The sequence below is a fragment of the Cheilinus undulatus genome, linkage group 7 (genome assembly GCF_018320785.1).
Source record: "Cheilinus undulatus linkage group 7, ASM1832078v1, whole genome shotgun sequence".
Lineage (NCBI taxonomy): Eukaryota > Metazoa > Chordata > Actinopteri > Labriformes > Labridae > Cheilinus > Cheilinus undulatus.
In genome coordinates, this window is record NC_054871.1 from 37183147 (window position 1) to 37197202 (window position 14056).

Genomic DNA, 14056 nt, shown 5'->3' on the forward strand with positions numbered 1-14056 from the left:
ATTCATCTGTCTCTCCTCAAAGGCAGCCAGGCCTATTGGATTCTGTAGGGCACTACTGACATGAATATTTCTGCTGCATCAGAGACATTCGCTGTCATTGCCTCACAAGGCTTCAACAGTAATTGAGCGCATGATCCGCAGAGCTTCCCGCAGACTTTATTGACAGCAATATTGGCTGCATTACACACTGCAATGCTGATGTCTGGTGTTGGTAGTAAAACAATGCCTCAGAGATAGAGACATTTTTAATTTATAGTGTTTTATGTTTGCTATCAAAGCTTTAACCAAATTATCTTAAAACATGCAACGTGCATGCAATGAGCCTGGGGATTCAGCAAACATGAGGCTTGGCCAGATCCCACCGGTATTTTCTTATCCAATTTTATATTTGGTTAGCATTACAATTAAAACTAACTTGCTACAAACTTACATCACACACTAACTGTCAGAAGCCACACCTCCTGAACATCCATCTTCACTATCACCAGTTAATCTGTTACACTGGCCGTACTCTGCCTCTGACTGACTCTGTAACTAAAGCTGACCCATCCAACCGACAAAGATAAAGAGTATTAACCACTTAGTGGACGAGTTGGGCTTGAGGGATGAAAAACAGAACAAATCGTGTACTGTATTGATTCAAAAGTGGACAGTGGGTCGACGGCTGGCAGCTCTAATAGTAAGTCACAGGCCAGCACTACTCTCCATACCTTGGTGTTAACTATGATTATAAGTACAAAACGGGATGTTTATCATTAAAACATGCAAACATGTATACACAAGTAATGCTCTCCTATCCAGATATTTCTTGGCATCTAAGAAAGGAAAGAGGGAATAAAACTCGTTGCTCAACCAGGTAGTTGCAGACTGCGCTAAAACTTAAACTGAAGCTGGGAAAACACCCATGAAGCAGCACAGGCTGGTAGTTGCAGTGGAAAGTGGCTGCTGCTGATGGTATGGCAATAGTATGGTATAGTTAATGGCAGAAGGGTCACAGGGGCTTTTATTACCTGTGCCACATCATAAGAGCCCCTGTGGTTTTCCCTTTGTCTTCTACAATGAGTGAGAAGTGTCCTTTTCACACCTTGGTGTGAAGTGCTGCAAGGGCTACTGGGAAGATTAGTCCCTCTGTGTTTATGGCCATTAGCCCCCAAAATTACGACTCAGACTTCTTTATGTCAGGCATGACAGTTGATCCCAAAAGAAAGTAACTCCAGCTCCATTCTTATCACTAGATGGCCTGCCCCACTCTAACGGCTGGCTTATTATCACAAAAACAAACCATCAACGCTATTTAGCCAGCTAGACGCAAAGTAAAGTGGGTCCTGCCTTCATCATTCTACAGGAAAAAATGCAACATACTGCTGAATGATGCACAGAAGCTATGTAGAAGTGGGTGTACACAATGGAGACTAAAATATGAGTGGGTATACTCCATATATTCAGCACTACACCACTGACCACAGGCCACAGTTGTTCACAGGCTATTGTTTTCCCCTTCGTTTGCAGCCTACTGCCCATAGTCTCCAACTCTGCAGCCTAATGAGGAATAAAAGATGAGATAACCTTTGCAGCTGTTTAATATGCTCACAGTATAGTTATGAACTGGAAGAAGAAATACAGCATTAGGCACTGACATTTCCATAAAAATACATCATGAGCTCTTAAACTAAGGTTCCATCATGATGTTGTTCATGACCATTTTTTTCAAAAAGTCAACATAATGGGGATATTTCCTCAACGGAAGTGCTGTCCTCTTTGCCATTTTGCTTGATGACTTGTTCTACATGCACACTGACACAAATTTTAGTTTACTTTCTTGCGCACAGCCACCTGCCAAGAAAAAAGAGAGAAACAGAAACAGTGCAAATACTTCAGAAACTTAAAGGAAAGAGAGCACATCCTGGAGTGACCACCAGTCATCATGGGACTGACATATAGAAAAGTAAGCAGACACATTTACACCTATGGATAATTAAGAATAGCCTAGCAATCTCTAAAGTTGAGGAGCTCACAAAGCGAGTTCATTATTTCCTGATATCTAAAGATACAGGAAAGAACCCCTTTGTTTTACTTTAGATATTTGATTGTGTTTGTGTACCTCATTTTTTTCTTTTATATTTCTTGCATTTCCATGCTAATCAAAAAGAGGGATACCAGCTGAAAATAAAAACTAAAATAAAAGTAAAAATGTATTTAAAGTTTGTGGTGTTTTCCAGTCTTGTTGTGGGTGTTGACATTTCTTTATCTGAGTGTGCCAGTCTTCAACTACTTGACTGATTTTCTCTCCCCAGTCATGGAGTGAGTCTTTCAGATGCCATAATGCTGATCATGTTGCTCTTTGAAGAAGAAGCAGCTTCCCCGGAGGTACAGATGGCTACGCTCCTTCTCAGATTGTGTTAGGGGAGACGAGGGGTGGCGGGGTGAAGTGAGTTTGTCGTTGTACTCCTTGTAGAGGGAGGGGGGTGTAATTTTCAGGGAATTTGTGGAAATCAAAGCTTTGTTTTTGCTTAGAGGCAGAGGTGAGTGGGTACAAGTGGCGCTTCTGCTTCTGCTGTCACAGAAGGAAAGACTGTCAGGAGTGTGATGGATCTCATGGTTGTCTAATTTTGACTGCGTCTCCTTTGCGACACACTCAGGATGTATTTGTGTCGCCTTGTCTTAAAGCTTGATGTAATTTTTTTGTCGCCTTATTTAAAAGTCAAAAGGGTCCGCAAACCGGAAAAGTCACGTCGTAAGTGAGACTTGAAAGGGTGTCACAACCAATTAACTTTCCAAAATGTTGAGTTCATATGTGTGGGCGTGTAACGTATCTTTATCTGGCACAGTCGGGGGCTTTTGAGGAAAATTCAAAAGAACGACTTAGTTTGATTTTATGGAATTATCGCTTGTTTTCATAAAATTTCACGGCTTTTGAGTTAATTCAACATTGTCCTTTTGGATGTTTTACAGTTGAATCATAAGTCAAATTGCACGCCAATAGTCATGCTTCCCACTGCTTCTGTCAACCAATTCCCAACCTTCCCAAGATCCAAAACTACAGTATATACAGTGCATTCAGAAAGTTTTCAGGCCCCCTCACTGTTTTTAATTTTGTTATGTGGCAGCCTGATGCTACAATCAATTGAATTCATTTTTTCTCTCATTAATCTACACTCAGTGCCCCATCATGACAGTGTGAAAAACAAATATTTTGCAGATTTATTCTAAATAAACTGAAAAAATAACTGAAATATCACATTGAAATAAGTATTCAGAGCCTTTGCAACAACATTTGGCTTCTCTTGATCATCTCTGAGATGTTTCTACACCTTGATTGGAGTCCATCTGTGGTCAATTAAATTGATTGGACATGATTTAGAAAGGCATACACCTCTCTATAGAAGACCTCACAGCTGACAATGCATATCATATGCATATGTAACACAGTTATTATGTACATATAAGGATGTCAATTTATGACATCTCCTGACGGCGTTGTTAGTCTAGTTTGATGGAGAAAGTCTGAGCAGATGCTCACATACATTTGTAGTCACACTATCTATTTTTTAATGTTACAATAGTAATCCTTGTTTAAAGAAGTCATATTTTTTATGTTTAACTCACAAGTGATCTAAAAATTGTGAAATATTTAAGTTCCTCAAAGTAAAATTGCCAAGACAGTACTGCATCAAAAACAGGCATGATCCTGGACTGGAAATCACTTCATGGGCTCAGGAACGCTTCCAGAAATCATTGTCTGTCAACACAATTCACCATGCCAGGTCATCAGCGTCATGCCAAGATAAAGCCTGATGTGAACAGGATCCAGAAACCCTGAAGTCTTCTCTTGGCCAAAGCTCATTTGAAATGGACTGAGGGAAAATGGAAAACTGTTCTGTGGTCAGATTAATCCAAATTTTATATTCTTTAATTTGAAAACCACGGATGCTGTGTCCTGTGGAATAAAGGGGAGATGGACCATCAGTTCAATCCATCACAACAGCATGGCTTCACTGTGGAAGAGTCTGGGTGCTGGACTGGCCCTGCAGTCCCAGGGTGTCCATGGGGTTTTAGAAAGTATCAAAAGTTGATAAATCAATTTTGGCCAAAATTAAGGCTTTTAAAAGGTATTAAAAAGCTCATGACTATATGGTCTTAAATTGTGATGTTATTTAATTTTTAGAGTGATCTAAAGAAGTTGTAGGCTTTAAAACCAGGTTTTAAAAGTATCATAAGTATCCCGAAACAGGCAATTATACCTTATATTTTTGTTCTTAAAACCTAAATGTATGCTGTTCTACTTTTTAACGGTAACTACGGTGCAAAACTTGTACATGGATACTTCTAGATGTGGTACAACTTCTTTTAGGTGGCTAAAGTAAAAATAAAACCTTCCATTGCTAGCTTCCTGCTGGTATCAGGGTTTCCCCCCTCATAGTCTAATCTAAAAATTCTCCAAGAAAGCAAATTTTCATACTGAAATATGAAATACTACTTTATTTTTTTCCTCGTTGTCACATTTTTTTTTTTTACCATTAGCACAAAATATATACATAACTATGTTGTTGATGTAATGGGTTAGAAATTGAAGATACAACAATCTTAAAATGTATAAAGAGGGTCTTAAATTATTAAATCCAATGTTAATTTTTTTTATACCCTGATCTTTCACTGATTTGGAACAACATAAAATGAAAACTCAGACAAAGAAGATCCAGAACAGTTGAGCAACAAGAATGCATCAGACAAGAATGGGACAACATTCCTCTCCAAAAACTCCAGCTAGGGGTCTTCTCACTTCCCAGATGTCTACAGATGCTGAACAATGGTCAACATTGTACTGTCCCTACTATTTTGAGATGTGTTGCTTCCATCACATTCAACATGAATTCATATTTCCTGAGGCCTCCAAATAACTAAAAGCACCCTGACTGTATATCAGAGCATCGCTTGGGTGTCCCAGTTTGGCTCTTGATCAAAGCATTTGACAGATATGTTTTTAGAGCACCCAAAGGACTTGATTGACTTGTGAGCTCACTATATTGGCCCTATGAATCCACTTTAAGACACTGGTTGTCAAGGTGAAACACTCATGGCTCATTACATTGTACAGGCTCAGATTGTTATTATATTGCAAACCCATGAAGATGGAGCTCATCACTTTGGCGGATCAACAAAGGGGACGGGCCATATAGCATGAGTGCACAGTTGTTAACATTTAGAGGGGGGTGAAATAGTTACGAGCGTATAAAATTTGATTGCCCCCTTTAGAGAACTTAGCAGCAAGTGTAAAGTTTGCACTCTGTGGGATCAATGGCTCCCTTTTTCTATTGTACACTATATCTCAATATCGTCTGTTACCTCTCTCTGGTGGGCTGTAGATCTGAGTTCATGTTCAAGTAATAGCTCCTGCCTTTAGAAATACTGTCTTTTGATGTCGCATGCTTTGGATCCTCAGTATATTTATTATAGCGAGGATACTGTAAAACATATATACTGGGAGAAAGAAAGGCCTCTTCTGTGTTTCTAATATACTCAAAACTGTAATATCAGAGTGTGAAATAACCATAATTTCCTCTCATTGTCTCTAAAGTGATATCCGTCGTTTTTTATGGCATGTACGTGCCACATGCGTGAAGTAGATCATTGCAGGCTTGACAAATGAGGCCCTGGGGCTTTGTAAAACACACTACCACACACTCAACCTGCCCAATTCCACACTGCGTTTACATGCCCCCTTTCCCCTGTGAGGGGCTTGTAAAGTTTTTATTTGGGAAGGTAGGGCTGTAATTAGCGGGGAACACAAAGGCAGTTTGAACAGGGGGCGACGTGTTAATGGGTTGATGTGTGAGGAGCTAATCACCGCTCGGCCGTTAACCACACGCCGGCACCACTGGGCTCGTTCCAGGGGTTAACTAAACTGAGCCGTGACACATGGCTGGGCTTTATGGGGTCCAGGCGAGGGAGAGGAGGCCCACGGATGACGCTAAAGAGCCCATAATAATGACAGCAATTACCACAATCGGCTTAAACAAATGGGAGCGCGCCGAAACCTCATCATACTCTGATCAGATTGGCCCTAATGAGATAAAGATGCCAATTAATCCTGTGTTAATTGCTGCGGCGCGTTCTCGGAAAACACTGAAATATGCGCATGCAAATGCAAGGCTGAGCCTGCTGTGCCGTCCAGGATCCAAATTTCAAAATGTTGGGAGCATATTTACATAATGATTATGATGATGATGGTCGTGTGGGTAATGATGATGATGATGATGCAGATGAGCGTTCATATCTGGGCTGTATTTGCTGTAGATTTTGAGTGATGACCTCTCCTAACTGATCACTAGCAGCTCTTTCTCTAATCTGAGCGCCTTGGAGCGATGAGCTTTCACGAGACTGAGACATGCCCAAAGTCAGACTGACATTTGCATTAAGGTAATGTTTGGTGACTGATGTTGTCGTCTAATGATTCAGAATGCCGGGGCGGTAACCTCTCTCAGCACTGCGTCTGAACCCCAAAGTGCTGAGATGACACTGTGCAGTTGGTGACCTCATTATAGCTATTACTGCAGCCCAGAAATTTATAACATACATGTCAGTGATGACAAATTCGATAAATCATTGCATTAACTCCAGCTCAGAAGTCCTTCGCTGTACCGTTCTCCTCCACTGTGATGCCATGGCGATCCATTTTCTTTCATGTTCTCTAATTGCCGCCCTCATAGTTTTGCTCTTTTTCTTGCCTGTGTTGACGTGCCGTAATAGTCAGTCCATCCAAAGTGGCTGCGTTGTCGCTTCCGCCATTATACGAGCCATTTTCATTTCATCTGCAGAGGTCCTGGCTCCTCACCACTGTGACAGCATCCCCCTAAATCATCCTCACGTGTAATTGCTCCCTACTTACCCAAATGGCTATGGCCTTCTCTATTTGCCTAAGAGCATTTACTCAGGCTTCTCAGGGATTCACACTCCTAGTTCACAGCTCTTTGACTAGTCCTTAACGCCCAACTCAGTGTCAGCAGCTTTATTACCACCATTCATCAAAATGTACACATAAATGTATTTTTTAGCATATTGTGACTGTTGAAGGAAATCCTTAAAATTCATGAAATGACAACAAACTTTACATCAAAGAAGGAGTCACCGTGTCCAAACTCAGGGGTTCTTAAACTTCCCAGCCCGCAACCCCCAGAACAAAGGTGCCAAAGACCAGGGACCGGGGACTGCTCCTGAAGTTGGTTGCACATTCAAGGACAGTCATGTGTAGACAAGGAAGCCCATGAAGGAGGATAAAGGGAGGAGCTTTCTGGGGCCCATTAAGGTCAGCAGCATGGTCTACTATAAAGTTAAGCTGTGATATCCATACTTAATTTTTTTGCTTGAATAATAAGCTCTATTTTCAGAGCAACGAAATTTTTTTTATTTAATTTATGTTGTAGTATAAAGCCTTTGTAAAAAAAAAAAATAAACCCCTTGTCTTAAAAGCAGAAATAAAATGGGTTAAATTGGCTAAAATGGGTTAAAAATTGCTAAATTTGGCAGAAAAGGTGATGAAATTGGATTTTAAAAGTTGATTAAAAGTGATAAAAATTTGAAAAAATGGCAAAAAAATAGTTTAAAAAAGATTAAAAGTGCAAAAACATGCATAAAAAGAAGTAAAGGGAGTTAACAGTTGCAATATTGCTTAAAAGGAGGCAGAAATGGGCTGGAAAGGTGGTAAAATGGGATTATTGGGAAAAATTAGTTAAACATAGCAAAAATGGGTTAACTGAGGCAGAAAAATAGGCAGAAAGTGGCAAAAATCAATCAAATTGGCAAAAAATTGGCAAACAAATGGTGAAATATGGGTGGTAAAAAGTGGTGAAAGGGGTTAATAGTGGGTCAAAAGAGGCAGCAATAGGCTGGAAGTGGCAAAAATTGGTGAAGACGTTGCAAAAATGGGCAGAAAAACAGTTGAAAGGGTTTGAAAGTGACAAATGGCTCAAGAGTGTAAGAAATGGGCAGAAAAAGGCAGTGAATGGTGTTGAAAAGTGGCAGAAATGGGATTGAAGTGGCAAAAATGTGGCAATGTTTGTGGGAAAAAGTAATGAAAACAGGCAAAAATGTGGCAAAATTAATCAAAAGTGGCAAGTAATAGTGGCAAAATTTGGCAAAATGTGGTAAAAAAAAGTGGCACAATTAAATACTCTCAACATTAGAACCCCATAATAGTCTGTCGCACTTTTCAGCTTCAAAATAAGGGAACTGTTGGCCAGGATGCTAGAACCAGTACTACAGATATAACACACTTGCATTGTTAATAAATCACAACTGGGGAGGGCCCAGTCAGGGCCCAGTCAAATCTGTGGGAAGGCCTGCCTAATGACCAAATGACCATGTTTTTATTTTATATTTAACTTATTTCATGAATATATTTTCATAAAAATGGGTCAAATATTCAATTTGAAATCATGTACAAAATACTCTCAGGTTTTTAAGGCATCTGGCAACCCCGTCAGAGAGTCTCGCAACCTCCAAGCAGTCCCAGCCCACATGTTGAGAACCAATGTGTAACAATCAGGGATTTTAATACATTTTTAATAATTTAATAACAAATTTTAATAATTGATTATATTCAAAGAAAAATCTTAGTTTCATGATTATCCCGATCATTTTGCATTCATTTTTAAATTCTGACTAATTAAATCACATTCACTTTCTGCAGAAAGATAAATATTCTTTATTAATGCCTTTTTAGAAACAGAAACAATGCAATGATCAAATAAGCCCGTCAAAAATCCTTAAAATAAATAATAAAAATTGTGTTTCTCCTTTTGAATTGGAGGAATTATTTATGAAAATAGCTGGTTGGCTTTTTTCTTTTAACTATTTTAATAAATAAATATAAGATTGGGATTCACTCATTTGGCTCCCCCATTTGAAAATTTACTAATGCAGGCAAGAAAATGAAGTGTTATTGTCATCATCCGATATGCCTATCGTGCAACATGCAAGATAGGCTGCCATGTATCCATTGCATGGATATTGTTGCTATCAGGTAGCGACAGATATATTTAACATTCATCTGGGAATCCTCCCAAACAAAGTGTTTGGGAAGGGCAGGACTTTCCCAGATGTTGGATGAATCTTCTGTTGCATTCATTAATCAGAGCGACAGGCTGAAATGAGGTTATAGGCATGTGCTGCCCTGGGAAGTAAAATGAATTCTGCTGGCGCTGTGGTACTACATTAACAGTGGAGCTTGTTGGTGGATAAAACTCATACAAGGCCACTCTGAAGAAGTGCAAAAACATCTTTTCTCCCATGATTAGCTTTCAATGTGGTTCTTTGCTCTTCTTTCAATAAAGAAATGCTGTACAAACTTGTTAAAAACAGTCGCTAAAGCTAGATCGAGGCTACTGGGGAGAATCAAATTTCATGCGCTGACATGGATGTTATAAATACACAACTATCTAAACTTTAACAAGCTAACAAGGAAAGGGAAAGAAAATCAAGGAAACTCCTGTCCAACACTCCTGATGGCTTTTCATCTTCTTCTTTCCTTGTTCCTCGCCCATCTCAATACAAGCAATGGAGAGGAAAACACATTGAGTGTTTTTAGGACATTACGTTAGGAATTAAAGGCATTTGATTTTTTAGGGCTGGCAGAAATAGCAATGTTTACTGAATTAAACAATATTTTTCTGGCCTCGAGTCTTATAGATATACAGCTTTGATGTTGTATGCATTTACCCTAAATCCCTTTTTCAATCAAGGATTGTTAAGTTGTGAAAATAAAATCATTTTTAATATTTAAGCTATCAGTCCAAAGATTGCATGAGAGGAAAGTCCCTATGAGCTGCCCAGTGTAAACATCGTAAAAGAGGTCAGCATTTTTTAAATCAGAGGACAGTGGATTAAGATACCACTGATTCGCCAAGTGGGAGAGGATACAGGGAGGGTGACCTTGATCCCCCCCTTCTTATTGCAAGGCATGCCAGTAAGGAACACCGTTAGTTTATCTTTGTGATTAATTATTAGAACAAACAAACAAAACTAAACAAGAAGAAATATGTATTGAGGATGAGAGACACCAGACTCAGCAATAAATATGCCTGCCAGCAGTGCCACAGACTCATTGCCTTCATGCCACGTCACATAAATGCAGTAATTTGCGCAAAAGGAGCTCCAACCAATGACTGAGTGCAGAACATAATTTCCAGGTGATAGAAAATGTGTTTAGCATAAATCCTTTATTTCATTTGTGTTTTGTGATATTCTAGTAGTGGAATTTTTGCAAGCTATAAGCCGTAATCAAAATGAAAACTAAATATTTCACTTTGTATGAGATGACTCTAGTACAGAAGCCCTAAAGGGCCATATATTCACATAGAGTACAAATACAATAAATACAATAGTAAGAGTAAATACAATGCAATACAATACATTGTATTGCATTGTATTTACTATTTTTCCCAGGATAACAAATCATTTCTGTCTGTTCTTCATGATCTCGACTTATTTTTTTTTTTGTTATCTCAAGCTAACAATTCTGGTTTTCTTGTGATAATCACTTGATTTTTGTGTTATCACAGGATAACATTTGTTTTCCTATGATAATGACTTGATTTATCCCATTATGGAGCAAATAATACATGTGAATACATGGTCCTTAAGGGCTTCCGTACTCTAGAATATATGGAACTTGAACATTTTGAATGAAATCACAGTAAAAAATGAACTTTTTCATGATATTTTTTTTTTTTTAGATGCACATGTTGATAATGCAGCGTGAGTCAACAGTATTTAATTAACAAAGACATTTCACTCCAAAAAAATCTTTATATCATAACCTTTAAGGTTAACTCATCATCTTTAAAACATTATTTACTTGCTTATGCCACTTCTAAACAAAATTAAAATGTGTTTATTGTTCCATTAGTCAAGCATGAGTATAAGGGTACGGTTAGGGTAGGGGTAAGTCATTAATAGTGCACTAATGCATCACTAAACCAACTTTAATTGTTTTTATTAAGGATATATATACTCAACAGCCACTTTATTAGGTACGCCTTGCTTGTGCTGGGTTTCCTTTTGCCCTCAGAACTTCCTAAATTCTTCGCGGTATAGTTTCAACAAGATGTTTGGAACATTCCTCAGAGATTGTGGTCCATATTGACATGATACCATCAGGCAGTGGCTGCAGATTTGTCGGCTACACATCCATGATCTGAATCTCCTGATACCACCACCTCCCAAAGGGACTCTGTTAGATTGAGATTGAGACTGTTGAAGCCATTGGAGTACAGTGGGATAAGATGAACTTTCATTCATCCCCCATTAGGGGGACATTTGGTTATTACAACAGCTCAACAGAGCAGAGGCAAGTAATAAGCAATATATCACAAAAGTAAGGAATAAAATGTGCAGCCAATACTTAGGCATAATATAATATAATATGGCAACAATGATAACAATATAAACTTTTGACCTTTAAAACTCATGATTTTGAATTTCATGTCATAATTTGACTTTTAAAGTCATTATTTTGACTCTATATCCCATATATTTTCCTTTTAAAATAATTATTTTTGCTTTTATTTTGTGTTTTGACCTCTTGAACTATAAGTCTGACCTTTTTCTCAGATTTTGAGCCTTCAAAATGATCGTTTTTACTTTTTTTAAAAATCTGAAAATCATTTCTCACCAGTGGTAAGTTTTTTTTTCACAATTCATTACTGGTGAAAATGAGGTTGAGAGTTTTGACCCGATTAGGCTCTCAGGTTAGACCTAAATCCAGATTCAGGCCCCTGTTGTGATTGGGTTCAACACCCCTGGTCTATGTATTATGAGTTTACTCTTTAATAATGTGTTACTAATATTTTATTAATGCTTAAAGTATGTATTTATCATAAAGTGTAATAAACCAGTAAATAAAAAAGCCATATGACCATTAGTTTTTTGCCCTTGGATTCAAACTGGTTGATTGGTAGATCAACAAACATGTCAGGTGTACTGACATCTTAAGACTCTATAATGTCATGCTATATCCTCATGACAAATAACAGTATTTCTGTTCTTCTTGTCTTTAAAGGAAAGTGGCAGAGGCAGCTGCATAATGTAAAACCACCAATTGTTTCTGAAATTCTCCTGTTATAAATAGTATCAAATATTGGATTTGATATGATGTAAATCTCTGGGATTATAACTTTAAATTAACTGACACTTCATGTCAAGTTGACATTTTGGAGATTTGTCTTGGTGACAGCAGTGATATTTGTGTTGTATTTGTTTTTATTCATTAGATAAAAGGTGACATGAGGGAAGAGACAATGATGGCCCTCACACACATGGATCAAGCGACACACACTCACAGCAGCTGGCAGATTGTGGCTACCCCATTACAATGATAATGGCTGTGTCCATTGTGATGTCCCACTTTTTAATTTTGATTTTGGGAGGTGAGTGAAGTCATTATGCCGCAGCCCGCGCTTGGCTTTATGAACAATCCAATGCCCTAGAGACTTTTTTCTCAGCACATACACGATCAACCACGCATGGACAATAGAGGAGCACATGCACATTCTGCACGTACTTACACATCACAGTAGGGCAGCCCCCTTCCCCCCAGTGATTTGCCCTGCTATTAGGCTGTGAGTTCCAGAGGTCTGCTGAGTGAATGGGGTGTCCCAGACCCACTCAGCGTCAGAAACACATCACTTAACCCTAACGCTCTTGCTCGCCTTCGGTCGGCACGGAAAGCCAAAAGCCTTTTCCAGTTAGGCCCTGCCTGTCTTGCCTCCATCGATTTTGTGACAATGGGAAAGTCCAGCATCAAATCAGGGAGCAAATCATTGTGAGAAAGTTTCAATTAGGGTTTTTTTTCCTCCTCCTTTTCTGAAATTAAAGGCTGCAGCGGATTCGGCTCTGTCGTCCTCTGCTCCGTCCTGTCACGGGTAATGGGCTGATGGCAGAGGCTACACAGGAAGAAGAAGAGGTAACAAGCCCACAGGCCAGGGCCTTTGGTGAAAGCATGCCTGAGTAGCTTCGGTGTTTCGTAAATGTTCGCTGCAATCATGGCTCTCATCAGTGAAGCATGTAGCCAAGAGTAATTTGCACATAATTAGAAACCAGCTCTGTGTAATCCGTCACAAAGGAAACAACCTAAAAATAAAAGCATTAGGAATTCATGGCATTGCTTTTGAACAACAATCCAAGAGAAAATATAGTTATGATACGATGTGGCTGCGATTTTAAACCTGTTTGTGCACACAGTTATGTTTGATAATTTGTCATCCTCTCATGTAACAGTCCATAATGAGAAGTGTGGGTTCAGGCATGATTGGATTAGTTGAGGTTCCACGTCTTTTGACTTCTACACACTTCTAATGGAGATGGAACTGGGTCTAAAGTGATTACTGTCTTATTTAATCATTTCAGGAAAAATTTGTTCTAATCAAGTCTGCGAGTGTGCAGCCAGATGTTTGGAGTTTCTGTAATTGAGTTATTTCAGTCAGACAAACAGAGACGTGTTTGGTCTAATTAGACTCCGTTGTCAGAGAAATCAAAAATTCTTCAAGCGGGAGCTGAATGCTTTTAATGCGCTATTGAGTGATGTATCATTTTTAGAATTAATTTCTGATGCAATAAAAACTTGTCTGATCTTTGGATGTTCCTGTTCATCAAGAGCTGTCAGTTATTTCTGTCATAATTCTCTCAGAACAAACTGTTTAGAAAGTACATTGTTTGTCTCTGTTTGATCTTCGCAGAGCAATCAGGCGGTCACAGATATTTATAGCATTCTTCCTCGATCTCGGATGGAATTAATATTCGTGCAAATGAACAGGCTCTTTACTTTTCTGCCATTGATGCAGGAATGGAGATTATTTGTGTCGTTGTGATGTTTAAGTAGAGCATCTTACAGAGTCCTCTCAATCATCCCGTCTATACGTACAAAGCTTTGAAGGGAAATCGTCTTTATTTGGATTGGAATAAGAGGCTGATTTTCTTCTTGGCAGCTCTTAGCCTGTGTGACTTCATTACCCCCGTCAGGCCCGCCAAGCGTATTGGCTAATTACTCAGTCAGTCCAGCATT